This window comes from Amphimedon queenslandica, unplaced genomic scaffold, assembly GCF_000090795.2.
Source record: "Amphimedon queenslandica unplaced genomic scaffold, v1.1 AMPQUscaffold_12849, whole genome shotgun sequence".
Classification (NCBI taxonomy): Eukaryota; Metazoa; Porifera; class Demospongiae; order Haplosclerida; family Niphatidae; genus Amphimedon; species Amphimedon queenslandica.
Window position 1 is genome coordinate 36,135 of NW_003546915.1, and position 11,123 is coordinate 47,257.

The 11,123-nt window shown below is 32.6% G+C and overlaps 2 long non-coding RNA genes across 5 annotated transcripts; one reads left to right on the forward strand and one right to left on the reverse strand.

Moving 5' to 3' along the window:
• The first annotated feature begins 2,399 nt into the window (after window positions 1–2,399).
• LOC109586530 (uncharacterized) lies at window positions 2,400–3,516 on the forward strand. 2 transcript variants are annotated; one of them, XR_002187074.1, is made up of 5 exons: window positions 2,400–2,712; window positions 2,776–2,841; window positions 2,924–3,011; window positions 3,115–3,150; window positions 3,238–3,516. It is a non-coding gene; the product is annotated as an uncharacterized LOC109586530 (long non-coding RNA). The 2 variants fall into 2 exon arrangements; XR_002187073.1 differs by having other exon boundaries at window positions 2,400–2,841.
• A 3,615-nt stretch (window positions 3,517–7,131) lies between these two features.
• Window positions 7,132–10,832, reverse strand: LOC109586531 (uncharacterized). 3 transcript variants are annotated; one of them, XR_002187076.1, is made up of 6 exons: window positions 10,472–10,832; window positions 10,286–10,392; window positions 9,919–10,157; window positions 9,086–9,578; window positions 8,579–8,997; window positions 7,132–7,369 (listed from the first exon to the last, which is right to left on the reverse strand). It is a non-coding gene; the product is annotated as an uncharacterized LOC109586531 (long non-coding RNA). The 3 variants fall into 3 exon arrangements; XR_002187077.1 differs by having other exon boundaries at window positions 8,579–8,692; window positions 8,767–8,997; window positions 10,286–10,832; XR_002187075.1 differs by having other exon boundaries at window positions 10,286–10,832.
• Between the last annotated feature and the right edge of the window lie 291 nt (window positions 10,833–11,123).

The window sequence follows — 11,123 nt, forward strand, 5'->3', positions numbered from 1 at the left end:
ACCAAATTTCACAATTTATAAAAGTGCAGAATCAATCAACAGTGCATTAAGTAGAAACTTTGTTAAGTATGCACTCACTGACAGTAAAGCAACAGCACTAAGAAAAAGATTACAGTACACAAGATCAGCAGAGGAATTCTTTTTTGCCACACTTAACAAGTTGAAGGATGCTCCTGGTAATCGTATGAAGCTAAAGGCCGCTGGTCTAGCAATGCCAAGATTTTCACAAAGATTTTGGGGTGCAAGAAAGAATGGATGTCTAAAAGGATACTTGAGACATAAAATATGTATAGTGAGTTCTAGTGATCTTCCATTCATACTGAATCAAATGAAAAAAGGTCTGTGGTTCTATAACAAGTATCTTATTGATTATGATTATGTTGTCAATGACTGTATTCAATTGGTACTGATACAGAATAATTTTAACTTGTACAAACAAGAGTGCCACTACAATGAAGAGTAGCATTTTATTTAGATCTTGTTTTGTATTTTTGTATGACAATTTTAAAATTTTGGTAGAAAAGATTTTTTTCTCTATATAACATGATAATTGTTATTTTGCTGTTGTCAACTTGCACACAATCAGTAATAATAATAATAATAATAATAATAATAATAATAAATTATTTACTACACAATAATATAACTCAATGAGGCCCTTTTACTAATGCACATGTAGCTATTATTTTGTGAACTGATATAACTGCATGCATGATGAGAAATCTGACTGTCCTCTGTCTTATTGTCAATTCATACATAGCAATTGATGGGGGGCCGTCCTCACAAAGAGAATTAAAAAAAACAGTTTTGAAAAATTTTGTAAAAATCTAAGCTTTTTTACAATATTTTTTTAAAATGGCCATAATTAAAAAAAATTGAACTTGGGGGATTAGTTCAAAGTTTCCACATAGCAGAAGGGCATCAATAATATTTATCAAAAAATATAATTAAAATAGGTATAATTTTAGAGTCAATTTTTGAAAAAGACCTTGGGCTATATTTATATTTTAAGGGGACAAATAGCCTTGCATATTTTTTTAATTTTGGTGTTCTCTTAAAATGGCCAGTACTCAAAAAAACATTTGTCAGAAACAGCTCAAACTTTCTACACTCCTAGTTACCTTTTTGACAGAATGTTGCAAAAGACCTTGTACTATAGTCCATGATATGTTTCACCTGATTTAGAAGTAAATTTTATTAATTCATGACAAAATTCAATTTTGATCAGGATCAGCTCAAACTCTCTAAGCAACATAAGATTATAAATGTGTATCAAAAAAGGTTACAAAAAATGGCAAATTCTCTACCTTTCAATTTTGGCAAAATTTGGCTTGAGACCCCCATGATCTTTGGTGTGATTTATTAGCAACTTTAAAAATTCATATAAAACCCTAATCTTGATCGGAATCAGCTCAAACTTTCTGTGCAATATTTAAAAAATGTATATGTATCAGAAAAAGTTACAAAATGACAAATTAATTACTTTTCAATTTTAGCAAAATTTGGCCAAAGATCCTGTACTACAGCCTATGTGGTCTTTTGGAGTAAATTTTAAAAATTCATAAAAAATCCAATTTTGATAATAATGAGCTCAATCTTTCTACACAAGAATATGTATATTATCAGAATAAATATAAAACGGAAAGTTTTTGTTTTCAATTTTGATGAGATTTTGCTTGTGATCCTGTACTATAAATAGTATAGGGACTTTGGCCCAATTTTTTGAGTAATTCTGAGAAATTATAAAAAATTCAAACTTGAGTGCAATTAGCTAAAACTTGCTACACAATGTAAGGACATCTTTATGTATCAGATAAAATTTTTAAAATGGAATTTTTTTACTTTTTAAATTTCGTGAAATTTGACCCACGACCCAGTGCCACATAGCTTGTAGCCTTTAGCCCAATTCCTCAGCAACTTTAAAATCTAATTTCAATTCGAACCAGCTGAAAATTTCTACACAACATAAGAACATGTATGTATATCAGAAAAAATTACAAAAATAATGGTGAAGTTATTACTTTTTAATTTTAGCACAATTTTACACAGGACTCTATACTATTATAGCTCATGGTCTTTGGCTCAATTTGAGCAATTTTAAAATTTTTGTAAAAATCCAATTTCTATTGGAATTAGTTCAAACTTTCTACACAACATAAATACATGTATTTGTATCAGAAAAAAATACAAAAAGATAATTCTCTCCTAATCATTTTTGAAAAATTACCCAGTAATATATGCCCTTTGTCATTAGCCGAATTTTGGAGCAACAATTCACTAGAATCAGCACAAAATAAGAACATATGTTTGATTATGTATAATAGATAATAATATTAATTGTAGATTCTTAATAGGCAATGTCCTCGTACAAGCACAGGATACATGGACTAGAGATCAATGAGAGATAAAGATAAACTAATATCAACAATTGAATGAGACATATGATAAACATGATAACAGATTAAAAGAAATGGAGACAGAGAAGGAGACATATTATACAGAGATACTCTGTCTACAAGAACTACTGGAACACATGGAGTCAGAGATGAATAAAGATGTACCCCAATCAAAGAAACAACTGAGGAGTATATATGATAAAGAGAACTATTAGTGAGATGGTGTCAAAGTGTAAGGGACTTTATTCAGAGAGAGATAAAGTAATAAAGATACTTGGATTCTGGAAAGGGAATGATAAGATGTATTCTAGTGATAGTAAATTAATGTGCATGTACATGTATTGTATGTGTTTATATCTTGTATTTACATGTATTATAGACTGTAGAGCCCAACAATATTTGTCATTGTCACAAGGAGTAGCAATATCAGCACTAGAACAAATCAGTAAGTGAGAGAGGGAGGGGTAGAGGGAAAAGAGAGAAAGAGAGAACACATTTACATATACATGCATGTGCATTATTCATAGACTGTTGATATGAGGAAAGTAAAGAAATTAAGGAATTGAGAGAAGAGATGACAACTATCACTCAGAAATACAGTGAAAGAATGCGAAGGTATACATGTACATGTATACTACATGTATGTGTGTGTATTATATATTATTAATGCTTATATTACTTTATAATTACGCTATAAATTGTTCCTTTTATTTTACAGTAGAGGAAACTATCATTTGAGCAGAAGTAGAATGAAGTACATACAATTAATTATCATTATGTACATATCATTGCTAACTGTCTTAACTCTTTCTCTCCTTCTGTCTTTCTCCTCCCCCTTCAGTTGGATTAGTTGTAGTGGAAGTATTATGATAGCCATTTAGCCTCTCATTATGGTCTTTCACCTTTTGAAGTTATCACCTTCAAAGACTGAAATCCAATGCTCATTGTAGCTTTATTGTCTTAATTCTCACATTTTGGTGTATAATTCAGGCCATTTCCACTGACTAAATTCATAGGCTGAGAAACGACCTGGCCTCTAAACAATACATTTAGTTATGCTATAGCTGTGTAGATTTATTTATTTTGTTAATATTGTTAGACATTGTTATACATACAATAATGGTGGGTAAACTGGGTATTTTAAAAAAAGTTGATCTCTTTAATTGCTCATTTCTTGTGACAGATCCTGGTGGAGCTGTTCTAATTCTCTCTGTTTTGCAGCAATCCTGGCTTGGGCTTCCATTTCATGCTTCATGGTTAGAGTTGGGTTCTCATTCTAAATTAAAAAATATATTACTTATACTGGCTACAAAATCTCAACCATTAATCCAGTACATATTGTGACAGAGCTTGTTCCATACATGCATGTATGTGTAAAAAAACCTTTTTCTGATTTGTTGATGGTTGATTTTATACATGTACACTGTACAGTACTGGCACAAGCACCTCTAACTATTGACCACATTGACAAAGGAATACATGTACAGTGTAGTTTCTATTCATTATACATCTTAATGTAATGCACTTTAGATTTACTACCTATATTTTCATAATTTGTGATAGCTACATATTGATATCCATACGCTACGTAGAAAATTTGAGCTGATTCCAATAAGTAATTTTTGAGCTATGACCAACTAAAAATGGGCCATTATTATAGCTATAATACGTGTATTTATACTCTATGATGCATCGTCACAAACAGCTTTAAAATATCTTTTATATTTTAATGCTAAATTATTTTGTTTTTAAGGAGTTTTACATAAAAAATGAGATCTCTCACATTTACAATCAAGACTTTAGAGATAAGTAATAGTATAAAAGTCATAGAGTTGATGATTGGATAGTAGACATACAATGCTGTACACTTGACTAATATAGGAAATGTACTTACATGTACAATATGTACATTCACTAGTGCAGGACTCTCAACTGGGCAAGTTGGCATTAGCACTTATAGGACCTATATTAATTATATATAAAGGTATAAAATGTGATACTTTAGCCTAGCAAAAAATACAATATAGATAGCACTTACATGCATACATTTTGTGAATATTAAATTTTGCTAATTTAATGGATAGAATTATATAGAAAATTTGTATGCCACACTTTGTTCAATGAATAAATAGATCATTTTGCCAAATTTTTTTATCCACAAATGCCTTGCAGGAACACAATATTGCAAAATTTTAAATCCACTGCCACAGTACTATGGCAACTGAATTAATTAGGCACATACAAAACATAGCCAGTGCTTTGATTAAAATTAAGCAAATGAATAATCATGTACAATACACAGCACCAAAATTAGATAGTAATTCTTGGTTTAAGTACACTTAATCTTCAATTATTATCTCATTCTCAAGACTCTCTTGATGTTTCTCATATTCATCTTCTTGTTCCATGTATCTCTGATAATGATCATCAACTATCTGAACAATATTAACTTCATTCTCTCTCACACGATACTTGTAACGTCTAGCCAGTATCACAAACATTATCAGTATAAGCAACTGAAGGAAACACAATATGCTATAGTAATGCAAATCATTTTTAAAAGAACTCTGAAGCAACACAGAAACAAAAGCATCTCCAACTGCAAGTGAAGTATAACATAGTCCAACCATCATTCCTCTCATATATTCAGGAGACTGTGCTACAGTAAATTCAAATGAAGTAGGAAGAATAAGGAAAAAGGAAATTCCAAGTAGTATTTGTTGAATTATCAATAGAGAATAATATAAAGCATATATTTTCATCAATAATTGAACTATGCAACCACATAAAGCAAAGAAAAGTCCAGTACCCATTTTTGTAAGCATACTGGGTATATACTTGTGGAAACATCTACGAATGATGAACTGATAAATGAAGAATAAGAGTACAATAGTGATGGAAAAAATATCATAAAGCGTAATCATCTCACAATCTACTAATGACTCCTTGTTGCAGTCACCACGAAAAGTAAATGAAATGAGTCCAAATCCAAAGATAGCAATGAATAATGGTAACATACGAAAGAATGTCTTCACATCTTCTACCTCTTCCTCTGTGAATGGTCCACCATATTTATCCTTACCCAGGTCTAGTCTTGAGGGAGCCTCTTCCTCCCAGTAGGTCAGAGCACTACGATTTTCAGGATACTTGTGCTTCCTGGCATAACGCAATACTCCAACTATCAGTTTGATAGGATTCTTGATCAGTGATATATTCTCCAGTTTGTCTTTAAATAATGAATGGGACACCAGTATAAGAGACAGTGCTACTCCTATTACTATAATATAGGTGAACTCTGCAGTAGCAGTACTAGTAAGCCGTAACCAATCGCTTATAATGTTTGCAACTGGCATAGCAGCAATATTCCAGTATATTATAGTACTTAGTTCATTAGCTGATGCTCCAATTAACTGATCAATATTATACTGGATTATATTAGCGCTGAAAACAATGACACCAATATAGTTAATAATAACTCCAGGATCAATCCAAATCTTCCCCAGATATCCATAGCTATTTAAGATAAATAAAATTCCAGTTGTAATCCATGATATGAAACAAAGTACAATTCCAATCATTATTGCTCTATATCTTCCTATATATACATCAGTTAATAGTCCAATGAGAAAATACAACATATCGCAAACTAAAGGAATATATGCTGCAAAGCTTCCTATGATCCCCCTGCTAGCAGACACATTCAAATAAAGCTGAATATTCATCAAGTACACCCAAACAAGAACCATAATAGCAGGAAAAGACATTATAGGTACTCTAGCTCTTAATAAAGCCATTCCTATTTCCTCCTTCATTTTACTAGAGGATGCTGGTCAGTGTGGGACAGGAGTTTACATTGACATTTGTGATTGCATCCTTATATGGAATACACACTACTACTCTCAGTAACCTATGTTATTTTAGCAGTTATTACTAAAATAAACAAAATTGTACTATCAAGAGCAGAGATTAAAGAATAATAAAAAACAGAGTAAATGCAATAAAATTGAAAGCCAAATCATGACACTAAAATTTTTATATTTGTTTATTCAAACTATACTACTTTGCATCCATTAAGTCTTTATGCAACAAATTAGCATGCACAAAATGAAATGTGAATGTAAAAAATTCAAAATCTTTCTTTCTCTATTGAAAAAAATTTAGGCCAGTAGATCTAAAATTAGTCTATTTGTCTTTTAATTTTGCAAGTAAGTTGGGAAATGATAGACCATCATTATTATTGCTAGCACTCATATTAAGGGGCAATGGTTTGGTGGAGGCAAATGATATAGCTAGCTTCAACCTGTGGGCATAATGCTAATAATTGTAATATTATACTTAATAGTGCTGAGTTAGTCTCGCCTTGTCCCTTTGCTACTTGCGGAGGAGAGGTGGGGCAAGACTAAGTGCTGGGTATATCTTGGTCTACACCTTTTATTTTTTCTTTTTGCCTTTTGATTTTTCTGTTCTTTATTATTATTGACCATTGACTATTTCTCAAAAATTATTAAATTACATATGAACATCAACAAATCTAAACATTAAAGATGTTTTTGAAATCAAAATATGTTTTTAAAATTTAATTTGATTATAATCTGAATGCTTATCTTGGAAAACGGCAATGAAGCAGTAACTTAGTATCAGATCTATAACATCATAATTAATATGTTAATATAATAATGAGGTATGTATAATTAATATCATTATGTACATATCAATTATTACTAACTATCTTGTCTCTGTCTCTCCTTCTCTCCCTCCTCTTTTTGTCCTTAATTATCATCTAGTCTCTCGTAATGGTCTTCCGCCTTCCAAAGTTATCACAAATGTTGTAAAAGTGACTATTGTTTTTAAAGGTTTTTAATTACTCATTTCTTTTGATGGATCCCAATTAGTTCTTGGTAGAGCAGTTCTAATTCTCTCTGTTTTTCAGCAATCCGTGCTTGAGCTTCCATGATTAGAGTTGGATTTTTACTCTAAAATAAAGTAAATTATTGTTACTTGTACTCTATAAAAGCAATAGAAATGGCTACAAAATCTCAATTCAATGCATATTATGTCAGAACTTAAAGGCTGATTCACACTGCATTACAACTTGAAGTACAAATGTACATGTACATGTACTATGTTCCACATGTTCATGTACTTGAATAAAAATTGGTTCTCAAGATGACCCATTATACATTTAAAAGTACATGATGATGTACAAGTAGCTTTTTATGTGTTTGTGTTGCAACTAGAAATGCAAATGGTAATGTGGATCAATACAAAAAATAAAAAAATTTCTGATGTTTTGACTTTGATGGTTGTTTACTTGTTTCTATACTACTGGCACAACAAAGAATTAAAGTGTAACTGCACCCCCAAAACTTTTTTGCCTGGAATAAGTTGGTAATGAAGAGAGAATCATGGGAAAAATAGCTAAAATTATTAAAAATTACTGTTTCTGTACTAACTCCTGGGTCAAAAGTTGCCTTGCAGCTATCTTTTCAAATCACTTCCGGTGGTGGGCGTGGTCACGTGATGACGTAGATAGGGGAACATTTGCAAGTTTCTGCATTGAAATATTAGCAATTTTAAGGCTGGATTTCTTAGTTCTGCGTGCAAGAAAGCAGCTAAGAGGTATTTTTGCAATTATTAGAAGCTATACAGAGCTAAATTATGTAGTCCAAATTTAAATTTGTCATTTAGCAGTTTTTACAAATAGACGGATTTTGTTACCAGTATAACTGCTTGTAGTTAGCTCTTGATTAGTTCTATATGGTCCACTTCATTAAAATTGCCTCCTTGCACGCAGAACTTAGAAATCCAGCCTTAAAGTTGCTAATATTTCAATGCAGAAACTTGCTAATGTTCCCCCATCCACGTCATCGCGTGACCACGCCCACTACAGGAAGTGATTTGACAAGATGGCTGCAAGGCAACTTTTGACCCAAGGTTTAGTATAGAAACAGTACTTTTTAATAATTTTAGCTATTTTTCCTATGATTTTTTCTTTATTACCAATTTATTTCAGGGAAAAAAATTTTTGGGTGTAGTTACCCTTTAAGTCATATTGGAAAAACATGCTTAAGGAGGTCATTTGTCCTGACCTTGAATAAAAAAATAATGGCATTTTTTCTCAAAAGAATTCCTTACAGGCAGTACATATACATGCACATACTGTATATATCTTTATGACTTACATATCTAATTAACTCTTCAAATGCATCAACCTTTCTTTCCATTGCATTGTCAGCTGAGTCTTTTGCTGCTTTGACAAGTGTCTCTGTAGCCTTCTTGACTTGTTGGCCAGCTCTCTATTGATCAATAATAAATAATAATAACAATACAATCAGCTTCGTGTTCCTGTATATCTCCATTCACTCCTTACTGTCCCTCTTCTCCATTCATCTCTCTCTCCCATATTCTTTGCTTGTAGTCTCTTATTATTTTCAGAGTGGGATCAGCCATAACTTAAACAGCATAAAGGAGTTGTGCAGTAGTAGCAGCAACTGCATTAGAGGCCCCAAAAGAGTCTTCCTTCCTGTGCATCACCTTCACCTTGAACCACATCACTAGCTGCTTCACATAACTGACAGGTTAACTCAGCTACTAACTTGGCCTACAAGTGAGAAAATAATATTTTATAAGCAAATAAATACATACATGTACTGACATGTACACAAATAGTAATATTAATAAAAGCTTACAGCAGAAACAAGTCCATCAGACCACAGACTATCTGCAAGGCAAGGAAAGATCTACTTTTCCCTTGTTCTGTCAGTTCCCGCGTTGAGTGTCTATAGCCGACTGTACCAGGCTCTTGGTGGCAGCTGCAATGCTCTTGGCAGCCTCAAGGATCTGAGCATCAAAATTCAAATGAGCATCAGTGGTCTGAATCAGTGAGAAATGAAACAATAACAATTTTGAAAGATACATCAACGCAGCTTCAATAGAGGTGGCAGCTGCAAGGAGTTCTTGTTTAGCTCTGACCTCAGGATTACTCATATCAACAATGAAACCAGCTCCTTACTTAAACTCACTGGTAATCTTAACAATGTCACTGACAGCACTAGCAACCTCTCTTGTGAATGAGAGGAGCTTAACACGAAGGGAGGAGTTATCTGATTTAAGTACAATGTGATGTAGGAACTGCAGCAAAGCTTTATAGGCAATGGCATATTCTTAAAAACAGGCCATGACCTACACCCGTAAATAATGAATAAATAATAATAAAACTAAAATTAAATCTATACTACTTCTTGATTTGCCCATTAATGTGAGTCAGTTTGATGTGATAGCGTATCATAAACCTTATACATGTACATGTACATGTATCAGTCTTAAAACGTTATAATTCAAATTTGGCACATTATTTTAGCACATTTTTCACATTTTTGTGGTCACTAATTCTATAATTATTACTGCATAAATCAAGATGATTAATAAAATAATATTGCATTGGTATATTATAGGAAAGCAGATCACCAATCATTAAAATTAAACTTTGCTAAATTAAAGTACTGTATAATTGTAACATTACTTTTCAGCCAGTTCTTTAGTCTGTGTAAAGTTTTGTGCAACTGCTTTGCTAATCAACAGGAGATCATGAACAGCTTGGTATCTGAGATTAGCAGCTGCTGATACATCAACCTACTAGCAGCTGTTTCTGGCTGTGACTGTTTTTGAGGAGGCAAGAGCAATGGCTTGGGTGACTTAGAGAAGTTTCTCTGGGGTAGCTTTAGCTTTAACTAATTGTGGTGGCTTAGAAGATTGGAATTCCTAAAGGATATATACAAATAATAGAGATTCAATAATACATGTAATTTACAACATGCAAAATATTGTAATAAACAAATTGGCATTTATACTAATCATAATATACTAGTATGTACATGTCAAAGCCTTACCATAAGGTCACTTTCAAAGGAGTCAATGGTCTTTTCAAGCAATTAAATGCCCTGCATGAGCAGCTTCATTTTGAACATTCTTAATTGTCTTTAAGAATCGACTATAGCTTTACCAACCATTTTCATAGGAAAGGAGAGGAAGAAGGGAGATCCATCAAGTGCATAAGAATTCAAATGTTCCATTACCTTAGCAATTTTTTAAGGTTCTCTATAAAAGGGTGACTGACACTCTTGCCCCAAGCAACTTGAGTGGCATTAGTTAGATCAACCAGAGCATTAGCAACATCTCTTACACCATCAAGTAATAACAATTATATAAACTGCAAGAAAGAAAGAATAGAAAAGCTAACTTAAACCTCAACATCATCAAAGTTAAGTGACAAAGCTCCTTTCTTGACTTGATCTGCTTCAGTTTGCATAGTACTGACAATTTTAGTGACTGCTTTAGCTAAGTGCTCCTAAGTACCACCAGCACTGCTTACAAGAAGCTGAGTATCATCAAAAAGCCTGTGAGCAGGGGAGAAGAAAAATATAGAGTCAGTGAGAGAGAGTAGATCAATTAAAAAAATAGTCTTCACAATTTTATAACATGCTTCAGAGAAGCTCTTAGTTTCTCCTTTTATAAGGGGGAGCTCCTGCAATAGCAAACATGGCTGATGTCTCAATATCTGCAACAATTCATTGAATCTTATAAGAATGGCTTCAGTACAGGCCTGAGTACCAATGGTACCTTTTTGAATGGTGGAAATGACAATATCAACCTATATAAAACTAAGGATCATATAAACCATCTCATATCGATGTACAGCTGCTAGACATGTACAGCACAGCTACATGT